Here is a 26,858-nt window from a genome sequence, read left to right as displayed (position 1 = left end):
GTCATTGGGATTGGTCGGGGGCTGTCGCTTGCGGAGGGGTTGGGAGTGGTGGGTTCGGAGTCATATATACTTAACTGTGAAGGTCGGATTGGTGAATTGTGCTCTGATTCTAGTATAGTAGGGGAGGGATTGTCACTCATTCTGGGTTCAACTGTTTTGGATGAATTTGTAGGTAACAAAGACAATGGGGCATCTTTACCGGAGAAGTTGAAGTTTGGATTCATTAGAGGTATTCGAGTAGCTGGTTTGTCACCTCCAGTACGGGGGGTCGAGGTAACTGACTTGTTTTGTTTGGGGTGTGTGTTGGCAATGGTTAGTTTTTTGTTTTGGCGTTGTGGTTTCGCTATTATTGTTGGTCCTGTGTTATAATTGAAACTGTTCGGAGGGGGAGTGGAAGCCGTGAATTTGTTAGTTGTGATTATCGCTGTTGTATTATTGGTAATTGGGGTGGGGGTGATATTAGGTGTGTTGGTTGGTGGTGGGACCGGTGGTGGTGGAAAAAACGGCGGGGGTGGGTATGGTGGATATCTGGTGGGGGGTGGCGGTATGGTGAGACTCATAAGTGGTACTGGGCGGGGTTGTGGATGTGCAGGTGGTCTACCTGGCAAAGGAGCAGTTGGGGGGTGCAATTTTCGCTCCCTCTCCCTGTGCTCTGCATAAGCCAGGCGGTCCCTATTGAGTTTTTTAAGTTTGATATCAATGGTTTCTATTTCAAATTTTCTGAGTCGTGAAGTGAGGTTTGATAGGAGTGGACCGTATTGGGGGCTTTTGGAATGGAGGGCGAGGAAGTTTCGGCATTCAGTAATTACTGGCTGCAAGGCCTGAATGATTGATTTTCTTTTATTTATGAGCCTCTCCATCATGCCCTGTGTACAAAATTCGAGGTAAGCATACCACTCAGTTGTAAATACAGTGTCCGTGGGGAAGGCAGTAAGAGTTTTTATACGTATGCCATCCGGCGAGATTTTTTCCTCTATATAGGTCTCTTGCATGGCTATGTCAGCTATGTTAAAAAATTCATCTCTTAATGCCGTTTCCAATTTTTGAAAGGTGGGCTTGAGATCGGTGTTATCAGCAGGAAGTGTATCCTCTGTAGGAATGGGGTTTGGGTTCTGAATGTTGTTGGATTTGAGTTTGAACTGGGCCAGCAGGCTGTCTCTATGTGAAGACCGATCTAGGAGGGCATCCATAGCAGAGTAGGGCTTCTATCAGTTCGTGTTGCCGGTTCGACGATACGAAAGGCCTAGACGAGCTAGTGCAAATATGAAGAAGAGAAGAACCGAGAGCCCGATATGGTGTAGTATGTCAAGGTAATTGGATAATTAGAAAGAGTATGAATTGTATACTCACAAACCAGGGTTACCTCCAGGCAACCACTGTATAGGCAGGTGAGGAGATTAGCCTGTCCTCACTCAGGAATAAGAAGTCGCTCTCTGTAGGCTTGAAAAACAAGAAGGGGTATCCCCCTCCACCAAAGGTGGATACAATCAGTATTATGGTAGAGAACAGAGGCGCCAAAAGGATAAAAACAATATTTAAAAGTTTTAAAATTATTGCTTAGGAGGCAGTGGTGGACTCACCTCCCACAAGCAGACACAACAACTGTGTATTCACAAAAGGGACATTTATTGGTATACTCCAAATAAGGTCGCAACGCGTTTCGCAGGTCAAACCCGCTTCATCAGGCCCCGCCCCCCCTCCACCCCCAAAATACAATAATTAGCCACCTCTTCCCGTTAATTTAAATCACACCAGTGAATTCCATCATACAAATATTTGTTTATTGATATGCAGTCTGTTCAGGATTTGTGCAAATTCAAATTGTATGTTTACAGGGCCGGTCCTGGACTTTCTGCTGCCTGAGGCAAAGATCGTGAAGGCACCCCTCCCCCTGGCCGATACCCCCCTCGGCCAATACCCCTCCCCCCACACACACACCTTTCCTTAAAACAAAATTAAAGAAGTCAGCTTCAGTTTCTACTCCCTGCACAGTGGCAAAGGCCTATGCTGCAGATAGTGTAGGCCCTACTCTGGTTGGGGTTCAATGTGGATGTACCATCCTGCGGTTACCTTCACACTGGATCTGCTGGTGTGTATCCCTGTCTGTCTTCATCTGCTTGTTCTCCCTCCTGTCTTTCTTAGCGGAATTAAGCTTGATACACACTTTCAATTACGATTGGTCAATCATTGACCAATTTTACCACCTGCCTTCATGTAGTATAAGGGATACCTACATAATCTGCTCATAATCTGCTGCCCAGCCTCATACTACATGACGCAGGTGGTAAAATTGGTCAGTGATTGGCCAATCATAATTAAAAGTGTGTACCAGGCTTTAGCCCTCATCTTAAAAGTGGATGTGTTAGAAGATTTAAATGAAACATTTATAATCCAGGGAGTGGGACCAAGTTGGTTTGCTGAGAAAGTGTGTTGGTTGGGTGTGGAGAGGAATCGTGACGATTCCACCCAACACGGCGCACCTGACCCAACCAACACACTGTCTCAGCAAACCAACTCGGTTCCACTCCCTGGATTATACATGATTCATTTAAATCCTCTAACACATCCACTTTTAAGATGAGGGCTAAAGCCTGGTACACACGTTCAATTATGATTCAGTCGTCAGAGTCTATGCCACTGTGATTCACCACCCTGCTGTCAGAGATCATCTCAGAGACGTAAATAGTTGGAGCGCAGACAGACCATGCTTTCATGCCTCCTTCCTTATCTCTTCTCCCAATCCAAACCACTGGGTGCCTTCAGTCAGTCCCACTGGCAATATAGCTAGCCTAGCCAGCCCAGGTTGTAAGTATGGTGCAGTGCAGACCGTGCAGTTGGTGAAGCCTGCTGCTGCTGCCACCCTCCTGTATGTCCCCGACCCGACCCATTTTATTATAGCAGGCAGCCAGTACAGACAGAGACACATCATCATCATCACATAGCAGTAAAAAAAAGGAGGAAAAAAAAAAAAAAGGGAATCCACGGCCGACCAACCATGAAAGAAACCCTGAGAGGATTGAGGCAGGCAGCAGCAAAGTGACTCACCGGGGATGGGGTCTGGCGGCGGCGGCGATGGCGGAAAGCAGGCGTCGGGCATCCAGCATGATCCATCCTGCACTGGCAGGCAGGGGACAGACAGCTGCGGCGGCGGGCATGCTCCATCTCGCGCTGGCGGGCAAGGCCGGTGAACAGCGGCGGCAGGCTTGTCATCATCGTTGTCACGGTCACGGAGGCGCTCAGTGACCGTGACTGACACAATCAGGGACAACAGGGCGGGCGGCAGCCGCCGCCATCATCATCATCATCTAGCAGGCCGCTTTTGGAGAGGCCGCAGGGCTCGGACTCGGAGGCCGGCGGCATCATGGTGGGTGATACGTGGCAGCAGAACTGGCGTGCGGTGCACAGCCTAGTTGGGGGCGGGCAGGGGGCGGGTCCCAGCCAGAACACAGTCCGGGCGGCCAGGTCACTCACGGTGTGTGCAGGCACGGAGGCGTCACAGGAGCAGGACTTCACTGCAGGCAAATTGAGGAAGCAGCCAATCAGGCGGGCCGGGCAGCGTTAAACCAGCACTCGCTCTCCTCTCCAGTCCGACTAGAAGGCGGCAAGAACCAGGCGCAGTCACTTCCTCTTTATGCCTGGTGCCGCCCCTCCACTTCCTGCCGCCTGAGGAACCCGCCTCACCCCGCCTCATGGGCCCTGTATGTTTAGGTATAGCAGACTGCTGAGCTTTGTGGTCTCTGCCCTTTTGTAGCTGATAAGCAGAGCTTTCTGTTCATGAAGTCCCTTTTGTCTTTGCCTGTCCCAAGGCAAACCAATGACACAGAAGTGTGAAAGCTTCACCAGCAGTGAACCCAATTGGCAAGTTGTTGCTGGCTTCCTTTATGGACAGGATAAACCCAGCAGGAGATCAGACTGGCTGACTCCGCTGGGGGCAGAGGGAAAATAAATGTACTATATGATTTTTGCTATTTACAGAATACCGTACCTTGGACAGTTATGGGAGTTACATCATTTGAACATTTTGATACATTTTGCTGAACATTTTGATACCAGTCTTAGGGGGCTGGGATAAGCCACAACAAAGTTATTAAACTTCTCAAGAAGTGAACAGAATACGAAAACCAAGTTTAATTTCATATGAACTGTCATATTCTGAGGATTATGAATCTGTCATCAGCACAAATATGGCATTTATCATTTCTGACTTACAGGGTTCCACCGTTAAACCTAAAAAAATCTCCCTCCAAGGAGATGGACTGTGATTGGTTGGTAAACCGGAGGGGGCAGGTTTGTCCCACCCCAAAACTAGTTTCAATAAAACCAGGATGCATACAGGGAGGGGCAGTCCTCCACTGTAACAACGTAAAGAGAGCATGCTGCTGGCCTGAGGACGGAACCAGTGGCCATCTTGAAAATACTTTGATCTGAAACAAAGGAACTTAACTTGCTTTCCCAAACGGACATTTCATCAGAACCTAAGTATTTGTTTATTGCTTTCCCTTTTATTTTTTACACTGGGTTACTTGTCTCTTCAATTGTTGATTTTAATGATTTTCTGTGTATATTAATTATTTATATTGCAGTTATAATAAAGACTTCTAAAAGTCAATTATTTCTCAGCTACACCTACTACTCAGCCACACAGAACAAATCCTAGCTTTCTGAGGAGTTGCTACTACTGTCGGAATAGCCAGATAGATAAAACAGTGGCTTTTAACTGTTTTTATTCGCTTTTATTTATTATATTATTTATTAGAATCAGCGATGTTAGGTCCTCTGCCCTTCTGCAGAGGTGGTGGCAGTTTTGTACCCTGACATAGTGTGTAATTTGTGTTACACATTCGAGTTTTTTCAGGAACGTATACTGATCAAATGGAACGGATGTGAATTGATCCAATGTTAACCTATGGATCCATTCACATGCGTCCGTTGGTACGGATACGTTCCATACGTTCTGTCCCCCGGAACCAAAAAATGCCCCAGGTCCTAATTTTATGGACAGTTCTGCCTTGCGGAACGGATCCAGACAAAAAATACTGCAGCTTTGGGGGCAATGGGAATCGGAACCTTTCTTCGGACCGTTCCACGGGGGATGGGCCGACTCGATCCTAAACGACGGGAGGGTGAGGGGAGGGTGCAGCAGCCGAGCGGGTGGGCTAGGGAGGCCTAATACATACCTTATCTTCATAGGCAGCCGGGGATAGAGGCTTCCGTCTTCTTCCGCGTCATGTGACTACATGACGCTTCATGTGACTAGTCACATGCCGCGCTGCTTAGTCACAGCAGAAGAAGAGGCTGCCTATGAAGATAAGGTATGTATTGATCAGATCCGTTTTCACTAATGTGAACAGGGCCACGGATGAACCATTCAGATCCGGTGAAGTGGAGACCGGATCCGCTCACCGGATCCGTTTGGCTGAAAACGCAAATGTGAACCGGGCCTTACTGTAACTCGCAAGCACCCTTCTAGCCTGTCTGCTGCCAAAATTCCAACGGTTGTAGTTCATCGATTGCGTCCAGAGGTTGGACAGTCTGTGGGTTTAACACCCCCAGCAGGACATCCCCCTAGTGGGGAAAAACGGGGGGAAGTCTGATCGCCCTGCCTGCCACACGATCTGTGCTGGGGGCTGAAGAGCCCACGCAGCACAGATCAATGAAAACTCATGCGGTCCTTAAGTGGTTAAATACATTGGAAGGCACTGAGCGGTCCGGCCACTAGGGGGCCTGTGATAAGTATAATAATATGGTAGGACATCATGCTGGGTACACGTAATGCAATTTTCCGTTCGACTGACAGGATCTGACAATTATTTCCTAAATGTCCGATCTGCTCCCGATCGACAACAGGATCGATCAGGAGCATATTGGATACAGATAATAATGAGGACAGCGGATATTGCTAATGAAGGGGAAAGTGAAGCATTCCCCCAGCAGGAGCACAGGGTTGTGCTCATACCTGACTCTGTTAAGTTCCACAAGGGAGCAGTGCTGTGAGCTGCAGGATGCCTGCAGATATTCTGGTGTCTCAACTTGTTTTGTCAACAAGAAGTAGATACGGGCACCATCAGTCATTCAGCTCATTTATTGTATAGACATGACATGTGCAACACAGGACATCAAAAACACATCACCTGATAATCATGGCAATATCCATGCGGGGTGGAGGTGGGTGGTCAGGGCTGTAAAAGGATCGGCGACGGCCGTTTCGCGTCCAACAGGACGCTTGCTCACGATGCGTTCCAGGTCTACATACATACACACATTCCAGGTCTACATACATACATACAGGTCCCATCCAACAACCCATCACGGTCCCATAAGGCAGAAGCTGTGCAATCTCACCCACAGAGGTTGAGCTATAGTTCACGGCCCATCGAGCAGGGGCAGAAATTTATTAATAGCAAGAGTTCTCATGTGCGACAGATCCTAGATAGAAATAGAAAGGATTTTTAAAAAAATAACCAAAAGGATAATCTGGAATGGCAGACTGTCCGAAGGAGAAGCAGAAAGGATCGCTATAAAGATAAGAGCCATAGAGATGCTCCCTATCAGCCAAAAATGGCCACTAATCGTACACGACCCATTCAATCATTCAATCTAAGTAGAGAGCAACGCACAGTGGGTAGTGGTAGATTTAATGCAAAGGGACAATGTATGTCACGAGAAAATGAAGGAAGGACCAACGGTAGCCCATTTGTCACAGCAGGCAGAAATAGTCTCTTGAAATTATTGCAGGTACAGAAGGAAGAAGATCTAGAAAAAACAGACGTCCCTAAAAAAGATCAGGAAAAGATGCCAGGGGACCATAATCAATCATGGGCAATTGCGACCATAGAGCAAGAAAATCAACTCACAGTGCAATATAGAAAACTAGAGAGTACAGGTACAATACTGGAGGAAGTATCCTTTTCAGAAGCTTTAAAAGATCCTAAGTCTTTTAGCCCCCTTGTCAGATTATGTGGATTATTTTCTGCAGCCCATCGTGATAAAGACCAAAGCATACACGAGAGATTCTAGCCGCGTATTAGAGACCTTGGATAAGTTCCAGTGGAAAGAGGGGTACAAATGGGCATCTCTGGACATCAGTTCTCTATATATCAGTATTCCACATCAGAGGGGCATAGAGGCAGTTCACTATTTTCTGTCCCTTGATGGTACGTTCAATCCCTTGCAAACACAATTCATCTAGGATATTCTGGAATTTTCTTTAACACATAACTATTTTTTTTTTAAAGATTCTTTATTTTTTATTTTCCAACACATAGAAAGACATAAAATTACATAACATAAGGTCTTAGCTGACCTATTGATACATTGAGCAGATAAAGCTGGTCAGCCATCAGTGCCAACCAGCAGAGCATAGTATGGCCAACAATAGGGCAACATAAGTTCAGCATCCAGCAATGTCATAGTGAGTTCAAATATACCACAGCAGTATAAGGGCCCGTTCAGACTACAAAGTGCGGACCGCAACGCATGCGGAACGCAACGCGTACGAACGCACGCCATCCGCGTTCGTATACGTTGCGTGGCTGATCCCATCACTGAAAAGTGAATGGGACAGCCGCGCGTTTTTGTAAAATCTGCGTGCAGTATGCGTTCCTGGACCGCACAGGTCCGGAACGCATGCTGTGTGAACATCAGACATTGCACTCTATGCAATGTCTGATGTCCTGCGTGTCGGCCCCCCCGCACGCGTTTCCAAAACGCATATGGAAACGCGTGCAGTGTGAACGGGCCCTAAGTCTCTATATTGTGGATAGATATGAGCCATCTAGCTTTAGATTATTTGCCAAAGTTAGGTAACCCAGCGCCCCTCGGGGATCATACAACCGGGTACCTGCTTTAATAGGCAGAGAATGGCCTTCTTTCTCCTATTTCCTTTCTGTGGGCTGACAGAAAAGAAAAGGGGTAAAAGGTCACCAGGACATGGTGATAATGATGTATAGCAAGAAGAGAGCGAGAGGAGAGGAAAGAAGAAGAAAGAAAAAAGAGAAAGAAAGAAAGGAGAGGAAAAGAAGAAAGGAGAAGAAAGAAAAGCAGCCGGTGGGTCGGAGAAGGGCAGCTGACACTTCCCAGGGAGTATCCACGTTTCCCAAATGAAACATTAGGGGTTATGCTTTAGATATCTTAAGCAGACATGATGGTGGTGTATTGTGGGGACTCCTTGAATTCGAACCACCAAAACCATGTTTTCCAAAACTGTTCTGATCTGTCATGTATGGTGGAGGTCAGGTCTTCTAGCTGGCAAATTCGGTCTACGTCCTTCATCCAATCCCTTATGCCAGGTGGATCTTGTGACTTCCATCGTCTGGCTATCAGCGCCTTGGCTGCATTGACCAAATGTCGGGTGAGAGATTTTTTATATTTTTTAATAGGCCATGAATTATGGTGAAGGAGGAAGAACTCTGAGGAGTCCGGAGGAAGAAAATCTGTCAACTTATGCATCTGGGACCGTACTTCATGCCAATAGCCTGTTAGACTTGGGCAGGTCCAGAAAATGTGCAGCAAGGTACCAGAGTCTTGGCCACATCTCCAACAAAGTGAGGAGGTGGTGGGGTACATCATGTGGAGTCTCGTCGGAGTGAGATACCATCGCGTAAAAATTTTATATCCCGCCTCTTGACTGTTTGATGATATTGATGTTTTGTGGGCGAAAATTAAGATCTTCTCACACTGCCGCGTTGAAAACGAGGTGTTAAGATCAGATTCCCACCTCAACTTCAACTCCGCAGTCGGATCCTCAGCATCATTAAGCAATGAATACATAAGTGAGACGGTTCCTTTAATTGGACCTGTCGCCATACATGTTTGTTCAAACAAGGTGAGAGGTCTTCCCCAACTAGCTCTGGTGCCTTGCTGCAGTAAAAAGTGTTTAAATTGAATCCAGCTCCAGTGATCCAAATCAGAGGAATTCAGTACATTCCCCAGACTGGACAACGGAAGCCATTCTTCATTGGAAATCAGATGGTGAGCGCATAGCGGCTGAATGGTGCGCCAGGGAGCATAACTCCGAGGATGCATTCCCAAAGGGAATGCTGGGTTATTGAGAATGGGCATTAAGGGAGATGGCCAGGGAGATATACATTTACGAGATCTGTATTTAGTCAGTATCTTGAGGGTGTGACTAATTAATGTGGCTGCAGGGTCATGTGTCCGTATGGATTGGGCTCGCCAGGGAATCTGGCGGAGACTTTCGCCTGCTAGTTCCTCTTCCATTTCCACCCATCTTTTTTGGGAAGAATGCCTATGCCAGTCAATGACTCTTATTAAGATCGCTGATGCATAATATAGAGTTGGATTTGGCACAGCCATACCCCCCATTTCCTTAGGCGCGGTTTGCAGTACATATTTCAATCTGGGCTTACGTCCTCCCCAGATAAATTTAGAGAATTCCCTGGTTAGGTGTTTGAAATATATAACCGGTATATGTATTGGAAGAGTTTGGAAGAGGTAGAGTAAACGAGGCATGATTGTCATCTTAATAATGCATGACCTCCCGAACCACGAAAAGTGAGGTTTACCCCATTTTTGTAAGTCTGTCTTAATTCTTTCCAGGGCGGGGGTGAAATTAGAAGCCATCAAATCTTTTGGGTGGGGGGTGATGTATGTACCCAGATATTTAAGAGCTTTAGGTGGCCATTTAAATGGAAAATTAGCTTTTAGAGTGTTATTTAGTGTACTAGGAAGCAGACCCCCATTGCCTCACTCTTATCATAATAAATTGATAGGTTAGCGAGGTGTCCATATGTCTGAAATTCTAATAACAAGTTTGGTAGAGAGATATGTGGGTTCGTAAGGTAAAAGAGCATGTCGTCCGCGTATGCAGCAACTTTATATGATGAGTTTGTCAGGTTCACTCCCTGAATATCTGGGTTATTTCTGATTGTGCATAGGAAGGGTTCAAGGGATAATGCAAAGATCAATGGGGAAAGAGGACAACCCTGCCTCGTCCCATTGCGGATGTCAAAAGATTCGGACAGAACTCCATTTGCTTTTACCTTAGCATTAGGTGAGGAGTACAATGCCATTATACGTCTACACATTTTTTCGGATAGGCCGATATGTCTCAAGGTGCCCTCTATAAAGTCCCAGTCCACCCTATCAAAAGTCTTTTTGGCATCCGTAGAGAGGAGTAAGATTGGGGTGGACTGGGACCTTGCCCAATGCACAATGTTAAGGGTGCGGATGGTGTTGTCTCGGGCCTCTCGGCCCAGGACAAAGCCCACCTGATCTGGGTAAACTAGGCTGGGGAGAATACGCGATAGCCTGTTAGCAAGCATCTTAGAGTAAACCTTCAGGTCTACATTGAGTAATGAGATAGGCCGATAACTCTGGCACATGGAGGGATCCTTTCCTTCCTTCGGCAATACAGAGATATGTGCCTCCAACATTGAGGAGGGGAAATCTAAATTTTCTTCTTGATTTTCAGAGATTGCATTAAATGTTTGTAGCATGTACGGGGCTAGGACCTCTTTAAATTTCTTATAATATTCGGGAGTGTAGCCATCAGGGCCTGGGGCCTTCCCTGCAGGGAGTTGGGATAGTGCTATCAGAAGTTCATCCTCCGAGAGTGGCTCTTCCAACGCCTCAATGTCTTCTGAGGACAACGAGGGCATACCTGATTTTGTCAGGTATTCAGTGATTCTAGTTTGCTTAAGTTCTAAGGAGGACGAGCCATAGGAAGAGGGAAGGCTATAGAGACCCGCATAGTACTCTCTAAAAACTCGCGAAATATCCTCATATTTGTGTACTAATTGGGAGTTTTTGTTTTGTATGCATGGTATATAGTTGGCGGTTTGTTGTTCTTTTAGGGCTTTTGCTAACATTGACCCACACTTATGGCCGAACTCGTAGAAGGAGCGATGGCATCTGAAAGCTGCATATTTGACTTTGTGAAACAGAAGTCCTCTAAGTGATTCTCGTTTACGTGTCAACTCCGACAAGGTCGAAGGGGAATTACTCCTTTTGTGTTTTGTTTCTAGTTCAGCGATGGATGCGAGTGTATCCGCGATGTCCCGTTCACGTTCCCTCTTCCTTCTGGCCCCCTCTCTTATCAATAGACCTCTAACATAGCATTTATGAGTTTCCCATAGAGTTAGTGGAGAGGTATCTGCTTGTGCATTAAGATGAAAAAATTCCTCCATTTCTGCCCTCAGTTTTCCATAAACCTGTTTGTCCTCAATCAGAGAGTTATTCAATCTCCAAGAAGCAGGACCCCGTCTGCAGTCTCCCAATGAAACCTCCACTGTGACAGGCGCATGATCTGAAAGGGTCATGCAGCCTATACCAGGGGAAGCCGAAACCAAGAGGAGATTATGTGAAAGGAAAATGTAATCAATCCTCGAGTAGGTGTTGTGAGGGTGGGAGAAAAATAAATAATCTGCTGCAGAGGGGTTATGTAATCGCCAGACATCCACTAGTTGCATAGAGTGCAAAAAAGATCGGCACTTGCGTAGTAGCTTCTGAGAGACCGGGCACCTCCCCGATGAGGAGTCCAGGGTTGGATTTAGCGTGAGATTTAAGTCTCCGCCCAGGAGGATACTTCCTTCCGCGAAAGTATGTAATCGGGACAAGAAAGATTGTAGGAATGCGACCTGGTTTGTATTTGGCGCATAATATGAGCCTATAGTTATCTTTTGATCATGTATGGTGCCTTTAATCAGGTTGAATCTACCCTGTGGATCTCCATATTCGTCAGTCATGACGAAGGGGGTATCATTAGATATAAGTATCGCTGTTCCCTTGACATTAGCTTCTTGAGGGGGGCTACAGTACAGAGTTCTATAATATTTATTGTAAAGCTTGGGTATCTTGGGCCGTTTAAAGTGTGTCTCCTGTAGACATACAATGTTGGCATGATCTCTGCGACATAGATTAAGAACTGCCGATCTTTTCTCTGGGATATTGAGACCCCTAACATTTAGAGATAGTAGTTTAAGTGACCGCTGGAATTTTGGTCACTAGTGGACACTCCCCAGAACCCGCACCCTCGACCGACCCACTGTTTAGCGAATATTTCGATAGTAAAGACAGAAAACGATAAGACCGATAAAACTTATAAGATAATGTCTGACGCATAAAAATGCGTATTGAGTATATGAGGAGCCAAATAATTGGTGTAAAAAGGTTGCTCACCCATATAACTCGCCAGAATCTAAAATCCTGGCATTGAATTACTGCACCTAGGGGCCTCATGGGCACCATTTCGTGATCGGCAATTCACACTGGGGTAAAAGAGACCGATGCAAGAGCTGCAGTCACGAGCTCCGGTCCCGGCCAATCGTACATTGCATATAAATCAACATATCAACACATTAACCCAGTGGCGGACACAGCCAGCAGTGGGCCCCTGTGCAAAATTGTAATTGTGGGCCCCCTATGACCTGCGGCGCGCGTATGACCTGCGGCCGCGGCAAAATATGGGCGTGGCTACAACCTGCGGCGCGCGAAGCGCGCCGCGGCAAAAATTAGTGGATAGAACCTGCGGCGCGTAGCGCCGCGGCAAAAAAATGGGCGTGGCAATGACCGGATGAGGGCGGAGCTAACTGTAACTTAAAGCGAACCCGGGGTGAGGGTTTATTTCCTTTTAAACAATACTAGTTGCCTGGCGGCCCTGCTGATCTATTTGGCTGCAGTAATAAACTGAATTACACCAGCAACAAGCATGCAGCTAATCTTCTCAGTTCTGACAATATTGTCAGAAACCCCTGACCTGCTGCATGCTTGTTCAGGGTCTATGGTTGAAAGAATAAGAGGCAGAGGACCAGCACGGCAGCCAGGCAACTGGTATTGCTTAAAAGGAGAGAAATATGGCAGCCTCAATATTATTCTCACCTCAGGTTCCCTTGAAAAGGGCAACGCAAAGACAGTGGGCCCAAGTTTTGGTGACCCTTTCCCCAGAAAATTCACATAATTGTGCAGGTTTTCTCAAGAAAATACACATATATGCCCAGAAAATACGTGCAATCATGTCGGCAGATATGCCCAGAAAATACGTGCAATCATGTCGGCAGATATGCCCAGAAAATATGTGCAATCAAGTCGGCAGATATGCCCAGAAAATACGTGCAATCAAGTCGGCAGATATGCCCAGAAAATACGTGCAATCAAGTCGGCAGATATGCCCAGAAAATACGTGCAAACAAGTCGGCAGATATGCCCAGAAAATACATGCAATCAAGTCGGCAGATATGCCCAGAAAATACGTGCAATCATGTCGGCAGATATGCCCAGAAAATACATGCAATCATGTCGGCAGATTTGCGAAGAAAATACATGCAATCATGTGGCAGACCTGCCCAGAACATACACCTGCTAATATAAATAAAACAAAAACATTTACTCACCTGCAGCAGCAGACCTCCTGTCCCAGCCTCCATCCGGCGCGCAGCTCCCATGGGTGGTTGGGTGGATAGGTAGCCTAGTGGGTGGGTGAGTGGGTGGGTGGGTTGGTAGCCTGGTGGGTGGGTGGGTGAGTGGGTGGGTTGGTAGCCTGGTGGGTGGGTGGGTGGGTTGGTAGCCTGGTGGGTGGGTGGGTGGGTAGGTAGCCTGGTGGGTGGGTGGGTAGGTAGCCTGGTGGGTGGGTGGGTAACTAGCCCGGTAGGTAGGTAGGTAGCCCGGTGGGTGGGTAGGTAGGTAGCCTGGTGGGTGCGTGGGTAGCCGGGTGGGTGGGTAGGTAGCCTGGTGGGTGGGTTGGTAACTAGCCCGGTAGGTAGCTGGGTGGGTGGTTAGGTAGGTAGCCGGGTGGGTGGTTAGGTAGGAAGCCTGGTGGGTGGGTAGCCGGGTGGGTGGGTAGGTAGGTAGCCGGGTGGGTGGTTAGGTAGGTAGCCGGGTGGGTAGGTAGGAAGCCTGGTGGGTGGGTAGGTTGCCGGGTGGGTAGGTAGGTAGCCGGTTGGGTAGGTAGGAAGCCTGGTGGGTGGGTAGGTAGCCTGGTGGGTGGGTAGGTAGGTAGCCTGGTGGGTGGGTAGGTAGCCTGGTGGGTAGGTAGGTAGCCGGGTGGGTAGGTAGGAAGCCTGGTGGGTGGGTAGGTAGCCTGGTGGGTGGGTAGGTAGGTAGCCTGGTGGGTGGGTAGGTAGCCTGGTGGGTGGGTTGGTAACTAGCCCGGTAGGTAGCCGGGTGGGTGGTTAGGTAGGTAGCCAGGTGGGTGGTTAGGTAGGTAGCCGGGTGGGTGGTTAGGTAGGTAGCCGGGTAGCCGGGTGGGTGGGTAGGTAGCCTGGTGGGTGGGTTGGTAACTAGCCCGGTAGGTAGCCGGGTGGGTGGTTAGGTAGGTAGCCGGGTGGGTGGTTAGGTAGGTAGCCGGGTGGGTGGTTAGGTAGGTAGCCGGGTAGGTAGGTAGGTAGCCGGGTGGGTAGGTAGCCGGGTGGGTAGGTAGCCGGGTGGGTGGTTAGGTAGTTGGGTGGGTGGTTAGGTAGGAAGCCTGGTGGGTGGGTAGGTAGCCGGGTGGGTAGGTAGGTAGGAAGCCTGGTGGGTGGTTAGGTAGTCGGGTGGGTAGGTAGGAAGCCTGGTGGGTGGGTAGGTAGGTAGCCGGGTGGGTAGGTGGTTAGGTAGCCGGGTGGGTAGCTATCCGGGTGGGGGGCCCGACTCCTATCCTCCCTCCCTCCCTTCCTTCCTCACCTCGGGGGGCCCCCTCCCGATATGCGCGGCGGGAGAGCGAGCGGCAAATGCAGGAAGTCTTCAGGGCTCTCCAGGCATCCGCTAGAGGCCCAGCCGCTGAGTCTCCAATATGTCTCCAACTGGAGACATATTGGAGACCAAGCGGCTGGGCCTCTAGCGGATGCCTGGAGAGCCCTTCCTGCATTTGCCGCTCGCTCGCTCTCCCGCCGCGCATATCGGGAGGGGGCCCCCCGAGGTGAGGGAGGGAGGGAGGATAGGAGTCGGGGGGCCCCCCGGGAATAAAATAATAAAAAAATAAAAAAAATAAAAAAAATAAAAAAAAATACTTAATGGGCCCCTGAAGAAAACGGAACTTCAGGGGCCCTCGTGCGGCGGCACGGCCTGCACGGCCGTATGTCCGCCCCTGCATTAACCTCTATCCCCTAACAGGGGGGAAAATTACATAAGCATGGAAGAAAACTAGAGGAAAATCAGTCCAGTTTCATTGGTAAGTATTGTGACACATTACTGATTCTGCAGATATGAACACATTCACTTGTATACACTTGCACATACATATGCATATACATATATATATATAGCCCCCTCCCCCAGCCCACCCCGCCCCGAGGCCCCCCACGAGACACCCGTAGTAGTTAGAGAGTGAAGGAGCCATGAGATCCCCAGCGACCTCCAGGATTCATACTGCGTGTTGTACAGTCCCTCCCACCCTCCACCTGATACCACTCGTCCCGAGAGAGGAATGTCAATATGACCACATGTGGTGATGTGTATTTAGAGCCCATTGCCTATATGACGCACCATCAATCACACTACTAGGGTAGCGCTCTTGGAAATTTACTATACCAGTAAAGCGGGAGGAGAGGCGCCGGGGCCCGTCCTCGCACCGGTGGGGGGGAGTCCCCCCGGGCTGGGGCCCCCTTGTGGCACCCCTCCAAAGCCGCTGCCGGGGCGCTACCTATATGTCACTGCACACCATGTGATCTTAATCCCAAAGTGAACAGGTTGGGCCAATAGTAGTGTGAGTCTCAAGCACGTGTTGCACCTGGGTGCATTAAATGATAAGTCCCCCGAGTACAGTCAGATTGTAGGAACCTTTTTAAATATAGTGCTACCAGTGTCAATAATATGTTCACTCTCAAAAGGTGGGGATCTCTCAGCGCAGCAGGAGTGGAGGCACCGGAGCCCATCATTGCGCAAAAAGAGGGGAGTCGGGGGGAGCAGGCAGCAGAACTAGCCACCGCCCTCTCCCCCCAACCCCCCGGGCTAGGGCCCCCCGGTACCCCCCCAAAAGGCCGCACCCAGGATCCACTGAGACAGCATCATAGATAACATTTAACACCAAAGCATCATCTTAGGGGGTCTGCGGACCAAGATCATCAATATCCTCAATCACTGAAATCTACTGCATGCACGCCGGACCCATCGGCACCCTCCCAGAGTAATCGTACATAGATGCTTACCTGAAGAAAATTTATGCGTGCTCCAACACCAAGTCTTAACCCTTGCAAGTCTGGCTCTGCAAATCTGGCTCTAATTAGCTATTCATGAGGCAATGCTCATGCAAATATGCATTTGCTTTCGCACGCCAAACTATGCAGGGTCAAAAAACAAATACCGCAAAGCGGTCGCCCTGCGGGAATTAGTTTATGCCACATGAGCACTATCCAGGAGCGCCACGGGGAGGCTTCCCATTGCCCCCATACAACCGGGGGACCGCGGGGTCCCAGGCACTCTCACCGCCTGGGAACCACAACAGCACCCCAGAGGGGGAGGCTGGGTGGCGCAGGCGACCCCCCCAAGCGTGGCCAGCGCCTGGGGGAGCCATCCGCTCCAGCCTCCCATAATTAAAAACAGGCACTTACCTTAAGGTCCATTACGTTCTGCTACATGTGCATTAACTTGGGGGCACCACATGAGAAAGGAGTGAAGCATGGGTCACCCCAAGCTTTAGAGCTTGGGGCTGGCTCACACGCAACACTCCAGAGGGGGGGGGGGGGAAGGACAGGTGCAAACAGCTCCCTCCAGGGCTCTCACCACCAGAGCAAGCCATCTTCCACCTGCCTCCAAAGAATACATACACAATAAATGCTTACCTGAAGAAAATGTATGCGTGCTCCAACACCAAGTCTTAACCCTTGCAAGTCTGCATTAGTTGGCATGTGAAAGCAAATGCATATTTGCATGAGCATTGCCTCATGAATAGCCAATCAGGCCAAATTTGCTCAGCCAGTTATGTCAGGTGTTCACTTGGTGTTTAATGCACACATTTAATTCTCTGTGCAGTGATTTGTGAATGTCTTTCCCTTGGAGGCGGGTGGCGGATGGCTCATTCTAGGTAGTGTGAGCCCTGGAGTGGGCTGTCAGTGCCTGTCCTCCACCCCCCTTGGAGTGCAGTGTGTGAGCCAGCCCTGAGCTCCAAAGCTCGGTGCGACCCATGCTTCATTCCTTTCCTTTTCAAATGTGTTGCACCCAAGCTATGCTCAGCAGCAGAACGCAATGGACGTTAAGGTAAGTGCCTGTTTTTAAATATTGGGAGGTGAAATGTGCGGATGGCTCTCCCCGGCGCTGGCCACGCTTGGGGGGGTCGCCTGCGCCACCCAGCCTCCCCCTCCGGGGTGCTGCTGTGGTTCCCAGGCAGTGAGAGCGCCTGGGACCCCGCGGTCCCCCGGCTGTATGGGGGCATTGGGAAGCCTCCTCGTGGCGCTCCTGGATAGTGCTATTGAAGCATGAACTAATTCCCGCAGGGCAACCGCTTTGCGGCATTGGTTCAATGGACCCTGCATTAGTTGGCATGCGAAAGCAAATGCATATTTGCATGAGCATTGCCTCATGAATAGCCAATCAGGCCAAATTTGCTCAGCCAGTTATGTCAGGTGTTCACTTGGTGTTTAATGCACACATTTAATTCTCTGTGCAGTAATCGTACATAGGATGGCATAAATAAACAGTATCGATATCTCCGGTTAGATTCGCCATAGTGCTCACTAGTTAGTGTGAAGGCGTGTGGACACGTGTTACGTTCCTTAAGCTATGACTCCAGTCAGGGGTAAGCGTGGCTCGCACAAATCACTGGGCAGTCTGGGGGATACGGAATCCGGAGAGTCTGCGAGCAGTATTCAAATAGCTGTGTGAAACGTTACGGGGTATTGAAGCAAGTTAAAAACATAAGGTCACCAGGGACTATAGTCTCCAGGGTATCACTCGGCCGGGCGAGGACCGGGGACAGGGGTCACAGTACTCACAGCATATCAAGTATTAGCGTTGCTTACGCGGTTTCTGCGGCCCAAAGAAATCCATGGTATCCGGGTTCCAGTCAGGGACCGCCACTGTGGGAATGTCCATCACCCGGAAAAATTCTGGTAAATCCTTAGGGTGGCGAACCGAGAATGACTGCGTGCCTTTCTTGACCATTAACTGAAAAGGGAATCCCCATTTGTAGGTGATCTCATCCGAGGGGAACGATTGCAGTAGGGGCTTCAGGGCACGGCGTTGTGCCAGCGTGGAAGGAGCCAGATCTTGAAAAAGGGACACTGTCGCACCTTGCCATTCTATGTTCCCCTTCTTCCTCGATGCCCCCATGATCTGTTCCTTCTCCTGATAGTTATGCAGCCTACAGATGATGTCTCAGGGCTGATCCTCTCTCCCAGGTGCTGCCCGGAGAGCTCTGTGAGCTCTATCAAATTTAAGCTTCTGATCCGCCGGTCTATTGAGCAAGCCATTGAAGAGGGTGCGTAGAGTGGGTATGATGTCTTCAGTGGTTACCCGTTCAGGGACGCCCCTCACTCGTACGTTATTCCGTCGTCCCCGGTTCTGCATATCTTCCATCTGTATTCGCATGGAGCGGGAGAGGGAGGCCTGTCGCTCGCTATCCTCTCGTAACTTCGCCACATCGGCCCGCAGCGAGGCCACGCTGTCTTCCACCGACGTAACACGGTCTGATAGGCCAGAGAGGTCTGCGTGAATGGCGGCAATCTCCGACCTCGTGGAGGACACGATTCTTTCGGTCTGTTCCTCCATATCTTGTTTGGTGGGGAGCCCTTTGAGGAACTTCCAGATGTCCTCCAGATTAGTGAGGTCAGACGGGCCCGATTTCATGGAGCTTGAAGTAGCCGGGGGCTGGGGCGCTGGGTCCGCCATATTGGGAATAGCTGGCATCTCGCTTAGTTCCTGGAAATACCTGGTCAGAGGCCTCTGCGATGGTGTAATAGGGCACTGCTGGGCCGAGTCACCTTTCTTAGTTCTTTTCATGCCACTTCGAGTGAAAAGTGTAGAGGTTTAAAGCTTATTTAAGCTGAAAGAGCATTCACATGGCCGGGAGCTAAGCTGGAGCACGTCCTCACTCTTCCATCGCAGGCTCCGCCCCCCAACACATAACTATTTTAATTTTGGGGGTCAATTTTATTTACAGATCTGTGGCACAGCGATGGGGGCGGGGTTTGCTCCAAGCTTCGCTAACCTTTATATGACATTTTGGGAGGAGTTCCATGTTTGAGGCTCGCACCCATTTGGAGCAAACCTCGCCCTGTACCTAAGGTACATAGATGACATTCTTATCGTTTGGGATGGCACAGAGGAAGAGTTCGAAGAATTTGTCAAATATTGTAATAATAATACATATGGCCTGCAATTTACATATGTGATAGATAAAGAACAGATTGTGTTCTTGGATCTAGACCTGCTCCATGATAATGAGGGGAATATTAGAACCAAAACTCATTTTAAGCCTACTGCAGGAAATTCTTTTCTACATAGAACAAGTTGTCATCATCATAAGTGGATTAAAAATATACCACGGAGCCAATTTTGTAGGTTACGGCGCAACTATACTCCAGCATAGGCTGCCTGAGCAACCACAGACCATATTTAGAAGAGCGAGGTCACTCAAGAATAAAATAGCAAAAAGCAATATTGGTCAAATTAATAAGCCACCAACATCTCAACCGACGTTTACAGTTAAAGGAAACTATAAATGTAGCAAGGCACGTTGCAAGTGCTGTAAATATATGAGACACAGATGTAAAGAATTGCAAGTACATAATGAGAGGATCATTCTTAAGCAGTTTATAAATTGCTCATCAACATACGTTATATGCCTACTGGCCTGTAGTTGGCCTAAATATTATGTGGGGAGAAGGACCAGGCCCCTTAGGGAGAGATTTGGCGAACATAGAAGGGGCATTGAAGAAGGGACAGAGAGCCATAGTGTCCCGCGCCACTTCCTGACCACTCATAGTCAATCAACCGACAGCTTAACAGTAGTGGGAGTGGAATCCATCTCACCCGAGTTGCCTGCAGGATTGAGATTCAGGAGGCTATGTGAAAGAGAGGCCTTCTGGATTTTTTAAAATGATTTCACAGTAGGCCTCAATGAGGAGGTAGAGGTGGCTAGTTTTATTTGAGGCATTCCTTGCTGTATTATATGGCTATTTTACCAGCTTGCAGTTAGCCATTCCCCCCTGTCCTATTACATCCTAATGTCACTATATTCTCCCCTCCTCTCCTTTCCACTTCTTTTCCCACTCCCCTCCTCCCCCTTCTTTCCTATTTCCCTAATACATTTACAGTGTGAAGATTAATAGAAGGGTTTGCATTGCCTTATCCTGGAATGATCTCTCATAAAATTAAGGATGGGTACAATCACTCCCTATAGGTACCTTAGTCATTATATTACTATATAGAGAGACACATGTCCAAGTCTGTGCCTGCTATATATATAATTGCTAGAATGGGCATTTTATATGTTTGTACTGTTATTATTAAGCCTAGGGGCCACTTTGTATACATGTTGGGCTATATTGTTCCTCCTCTGTTCCCCATATTTATTTTCATCATTTTATTATTATTTTTTATTTTATATATTTTTTGTTAAATATTTTATACTTTTTATTTTTATATATAAAAAAAAGTCCTCCACTATATTTCCCCTCCCCCCCCCCCTTATGGTTCTTTATTCATGGTTACATAATGGTGGGCTATATAGAGCAGTTATTTATCTATTTATTTATCTAGTTATCTTTCATTGCTCCATCAGAACTTAAGGACTTCTACTTAGCCGGGTTCCTCCAACTATTGCTCCGTAATGACAGGCTTCATTGTTGCCTAGCAACACTACGTCATGAGAGAGGTATTCCTTCTCTCTACGACCTGGCTCCTACGCAAGCACGCATAGGAGCCAGTGACGCACACGTCCGGCCGGCACTGACCAGGATGCTGTTTGCGCTTCAGCGCGGTTACAGCTTCCGGCTGGCACGGCAGATTGCTTCCTATGTGCACCTCTCTCATGATTTCCTCCATCGAGGCAGCTATACAGCGCCCGAATAATTCAGTAGCTGCATGTTTCAGGTGAGCAATTCTTAACCACCCTGGCGTTCTGATTAAATCGCCAGGGTGGCTGCGGGAGGGTTTTTTTTAAATTAAAAAAAAACTATTTCATGCAGCCAACTGAAAGTTGGCTGCATGAAAGCCCACTAGAGGGCGCTCCGGAGGCGATCTTCCGATCGCCTCCGGCGCCCAGAATAAACAAGGAAGGCCGCAATGAGCGGCCTTCCTTGTTTCGCTTATATCGTCGCCATAGCGACGAGCGGAGTGACGTCATCGACGTCAGCCGACGTCCTGACGTCAGCCGCCTCCGATCCAGCCCTTAGCGCTGGCCGGAACTTTTTGTTCCGGCTACGCTGGGCTCAGGCGGCTAGGGGGGCCCTCTTTCGCCGCTGCTCGCGGCGAATCGCCGCAGAGCGGCGGCGATCAGGCAGCACACGCGGCTGGCAAAGTGCCGGCTGCGTGTGCTGCTTTTTATTTCGTTAAAATCGGCCCAGCAGGGCCTGAGCGGCAGCCGCTGGCGGTGTTGGACGAGCTGAGCTCGTCCAGACCGCTCAGCTGGTTAATATAGTTCTTCCAGCACGGCCACTCCGAGGTCCTAGCGTTCCATGTCTGAACATTATTACTGCTCCATAAGGCTCTATATTTTTAATTTATGTTTTATAATGTTGAAATTTAAAGTATTGTGTTTTCTGTATACATTGCAGTTAAGGGCACGTATATGTTTATTTGTATGTGGTTCATTTTAAAGAGACACTGAAGCGAGACTAAATCTCGCTTCAGCTCTCATATATAGCAGGGGCACGTGTGCCCCTGCTAAAACGCCGCTATCCCGCGGCTAAACGGGGGTCCCTTCACCCCCAACCCACCCCCCGCAAAAGTTGGTCGCAAAGTTGGTCGTGGACTTTGCTTCCTGGAGGCAAGGGCTAACGGCCGCAGCCCTGCCTCCAGTCGCGTCTATCAGACGCGCATCGCCGCCTCTCCCCCGCCCCTCTCAGTGAAGGAAGACTGAGAGGGGCGGGGGAGAGGCGGAGATACGCGCTGACAGACGCGCGTGGGGCAGGGCTGCGGCGGTTAGCCCTGCCCCAATGCGGAAGCGCTCCATTACGAAGGGGATTTGGGGGGACAGGGACCCCCGTTAAGCCGCGGGATAGCGGCGTTTTAGCAGGGGCACACGTGCCCCTGCTATATATGAGGTCTGAAGCGAGATCTATTCTCGCTTCAGACTCTCTTTAAAACATTTTTAAAACAACCGGAAGTGTTACCTATGGTTGCTAGGCAACCATGAGGTTCATGTTCTTAATTTCCTGTCACTATTAGGTATTTAATTCTCTTGTGTGCATGGCAGTAACTAGCTTGAAGAAAGGCGTGGATACGCTGAAACGCGTCGCGAAGTGACTGCACACATTGACTATAGGAAAGGCACCCACGGTCTATTACCATCTAGGACCATCCCCACTGCTGGCCACAGAGGAGGAACAGGTTGCCATCCAAGGTCATTTGTCTGGGTTTTCACCCAAGATATGCTCGTTTGTCATCATTTTATAGTAAGTGTTTTTATCTTTGCGTGATCTCTATTAATAGTTTTAAAACACTACGGAGCGCTCCTCCTTCTACCTTTTTCTTGCCGTTACAGTCATACCCTTCAGCCGGGGTAGAGGAGCAGCTAGTTGTTGTATTGAAGATTTGCCAGAGCTGTGTAAGATTTGCGCAAGATTGCACATCACATTTTCTCTTTTTTTTTTGTAACATTTTATTTGCTTATTATATTTTCATAAACACAAAACATTTTGAGGCATTAAGGCTCAAGGCCAACATGTCAAATGCCTCATGATATTCCTTACATTCACGACACATTTTGCATTGATACATCTTATGGTTAGGAAGGTTAAAGTTCGTGCTGTGTCAGTTTAACAAGCAAACAAATACAACATTAAACCCCTCCCTTGTCCCCCTTCCCCCTCTTACCCCTGTATTTTCTTCCCCCTCCCCTCTCTATGCTGCCACTATTCCTTTCTATGTATTTCTTGGGTTTGTGGTCCATTATATTTTATTAGTATAGATTAGTCTAATATGCTTGGCCTTTGTGATGTTATCTTGAGTGGTCCCAGCTTATTTAGTAAGTCCATAGTTGCATACCATTCTGTGTAGCGAAAAGGTTCCATCATGTTTTGCATCTCCTCTTTATTATACGTATATGTTATATACTTTTTCCATTTCTTAAAGAAGGATTTTGTGAATTTTCCCTTGTGTTTTAGGGTGTAGTGTCTGTCCAAATTGAATAGATGTAAAAGTTCCTGTTCTACATCCCACGTTGTTGGGTGTGATGGGTATATCCACTTGTTATATATAGCCTTCTTGGCCGCTGCCAAGACAATATGTCCTAGGGGAGATAAAGAGCTATACAGTAGTGTACCCTCTCCCCTCTCACTGCTTTCTGGTTGTTCTTCGTAGTGGAACAGGAAGGTCTGAGGCGTGATTTGAATGTCTTTCCCACACATTTGTTTGATTATGGATTGAATTATCTTCCAGAACTCAGTTATTATGCTACAGTCCCATAAACAATGGAAGAGGCCGGCTTTAGGTAGTTGGCATTTTGGGCAACATGCTTTGTAGTTTTGTGGAGTTGTACTTTATATCGAAGGCATATTTTGCTCTGTGTAGCATTTTAAAGTGGGATTCTCTCCAGCTTTCATTTATGATATATTGTCTATATACTTGATATCCTTCTATTATCTTTTGTGGTAGTTCTATGTCCGTTATATCTTTCAGCCACCTTTTGAAGTGTATTAGCACTAGGGTTCCTTGTTGCTTTTCTTGTAATTGTTGTTGAATCTGCGATAAAGGTAAACCATACGTCTTTGGCTTTAGAAAGTTATCAAAGTTGTTAGGTTTTGCTACTTGGGAGAGATCCGCTACTGTTGTCTGTACGTATGACTTAATTTGTGCATAAAACAAGAAATGTGATCGTGGTATGTTAAACTCTTGCCTCAACTCTATGAATGACTTCCATTTCCCTGTGTAGAGATTAAACAGGTATCCCAATTTATTTATACCCTTATCTTCCCATATTCCAAACCCCTCGTGTACCAGACTTGCTAGAAATCCCGGATGGCCCCAAAGTGGCATATATTTCGAGATTTGTATAGGCATTTTATAAAGTTTGCGAATTTCTTTCCATGCCACCCAAGTATCTCTCATTATCCCTCGTTGTCTGATTTTCTGAGGTAGGTGACTATATTTTGTATGTAGGATGGCTGCTAACGACCACGGCTCAGCAAAGGACTTCTCTAGGGTCAAATTTGAAAACACACTGGAATTGCATATCCAATCTCTAATATGCCGGCATATACAAGCCAAATTATATCTTCGTAAGTTTGGGAGGCCTAGGCCTGCTTTCTCTTTTGGAAACTGTAGCTTATGAAGGGCAATTCAAGTTTTTTTTACCTGACCAGATAAAGTGTGACATCGCCCTCTCCAATTCTTTCACATGTTTATGCTTAAGGAGTAGGGGTATCGTCTGTAATGGGTATAGTATGCGGCCTAAAATCACCGATTTAATTAAAGCTACTCTGCCCATAATATTGATTGGTAGCGAATTCCAGGATGTCATCTGCTGTTTTAATTTCTGTATCAGGGGAAGATAGTTTAAATCGTATACCGATGCAGGATCCCTTGTAAAGTTAATTCCCAAATATCTGACTTTTGAACTGATTTTCACCCCCGTTTCCTTAAGTTGCCTATCATACAAAGCCTGCGATGAGAGCATCAGTAGTTCACTTTTATTCTGATTAACTTTAAAACCACTTAGTTCCCCTATTTCTCTAATTAATTCAAATACCATTTCGATTTGTTCTTGGGGTTTGGCCATAAATAAGATTATGTCGTCGGCAAATAACATTTGTTTCAGTTCCACCTTTCCCACCTTGATGCCTTTAATTCTTTTTTGGAGGATTTTTGCCATGGGTTCTATTGCTAGGTTGAAGAGCAGGGGTGACAATGGGCATCCCTGCCTTGTCCCTTTTTGTAGAGGAAATCTTGGAGATAGAAATCCGGTTGTGTATATTTGTGAGGTTGGTGACTTCTGTAACGCTTCAATTAGAGTTATGAATGGGCCTGAGAATTTCATGCTAGATAGGATGTTTTGCACCCATTGCCATCTTACATTGTCAAACGCCTTTTCGGCGTCTAACAATAGCAGGGCGTAGTCTTTTGACGGTTTTGGGTACAATTTGGTATAGTCTAAAACTGTCAGTACTTTTCTTACGTTCGCTACTGCTGATCTATGTTTAATAAATCCTCCTTGGTGTTTTCCTATTAGTGTGGGGAGGATATTGGCCAATCTGTCTGCCATTATTTTTGTTAAAAATGTAAGGTCTTGGTTCATTAAGGAAATGGGTCTATAGGCCTCTGGCTGTTTTAGATCTTTGCCTTCTTTTGGTAAAACTTTTATGTATGTGTTATTAGCTGTGTCCGGGAGATTGCCTGTTTTTATTATTTTATTGAATAATGTGTGGAGATGTGGGACTACTTCTTCTTTAAGAAGTTTGTAGTATTCTGAGCTCAGCCCATCTGGGCCTGGTGATTTCCCATTTGATAATCCCTTTATGGTCTCCAGGGCCGGGCCGAGGCAGAGGCTGGAGAGGCTCCAGCCTCAGGGCGCAGTGTAGAAGGGGGCGCACAATTCATTCAGCTGTCATTCCCAATTGTGTTTGAAGCAGAAATAAATAAGAAAAGGGGATACATGACAGTGACTGCAAGCCAGATAACTAGATATTAAGGTGTTGGGGAGGTTGGGGGCCCTGGGGCATCTATTAGTCTAATAGCAATTAGTGTGTGACGGCTGGGGTGGGAGGGATGGATGGAGGGGCGCACTTTACTGTCTCAGCCTTGGGTGCTGGAGGACCTTGTCCCGTCTCTGATGGTCTCCATTATTTCTGATTGGGATATTTCTTTATTTAATTCACTCATATCATCTTCTTTTATTTGTGGAAGGTCCGCCTCTTTTAGTAATTTTTGTACTTTGCTTTTGTCTAAAGGGTCCCCTTTGTCTCTATAGAGATCTGTGTAAAATTGCTGGAATATTTCATTTATCGTCTTAGGGTCATTCGTTATTCCCCCCTGTTTTGATTTTAGAGCCTGTATCTGTGTTGTGTGTTTAGCTCCTCTGACTAGATTACTTAATAACCTCCCCATTTTATTTCCTAGTCTATGGAATCGGAGGGCCTGGTGGGATTGATTTAATCTCTCTTTTTCCGCCATCCACCTGCTTACTTCTGCTTTTGTGCTTAACCAATTTTTCCTATTTATATCTGTGGGGTGTTTTGGGAATTTTTTACTTGTCTCTCTAACCTTTTTTATAGCTTCCATATAGGCTATGTTTGCTTGCTTCTTTTTACCCGCTAAGTGTGAAATGATATGACCTCTCATCACAGGCTTTGATGCTTCCCAAAACAAGTAAGGGTTATCTATGCTGGATTTATTCTCCTCAAAATATTTCATCCACCAGTTTTTTTATCAGGGCTTTGAATTCTTCATTTTCGTACAATTGCGTTGGGAATCTCCATAGAATGTCTGTGCCCCTAGGAATGAGTTCTCGGATCTCTATTGATATTGGAGTGTGGTCTGATATGACCATATCGTGTATTTCGGCTGTCAGCGTCTTCTTAAATGTGCTAGGGGATACTAGTAAGTAGTCCAAGCGTGACCACATGTCATGGGGCTGTGAATAAAATGTGAATTGTTTATCACTTGGATGCAATATTCTCCAGGAGTCCAGTAAGTTCAGTTCTTCTACAAAGTTGCTGAAATGTTCAGCTTTCTTTTGATATAACCCCTGGATCTGTTTTTTCGTTGTTCTATCCTCTTGTAGGTCTAGTACTGCATTGTAATCACCCCCAATTATAACATTGCTAGTATTC

This window comes from Hyperolius riggenbachi, chromosome 4 (genome assembly GCF_040937935.1).
Source record: "Hyperolius riggenbachi isolate aHypRig1 chromosome 4, aHypRig1.pri, whole genome shotgun sequence".
Classification (NCBI taxonomy): domain Eukaryota; kingdom Metazoa; phylum Chordata; class Amphibia; order Anura; family Hyperoliidae; genus Hyperolius; species Hyperolius riggenbachi.
The sequence above is the reverse complement of the archived record's forward strand: the minus strand, read 5'-3'. Positions refer to the sequence as shown.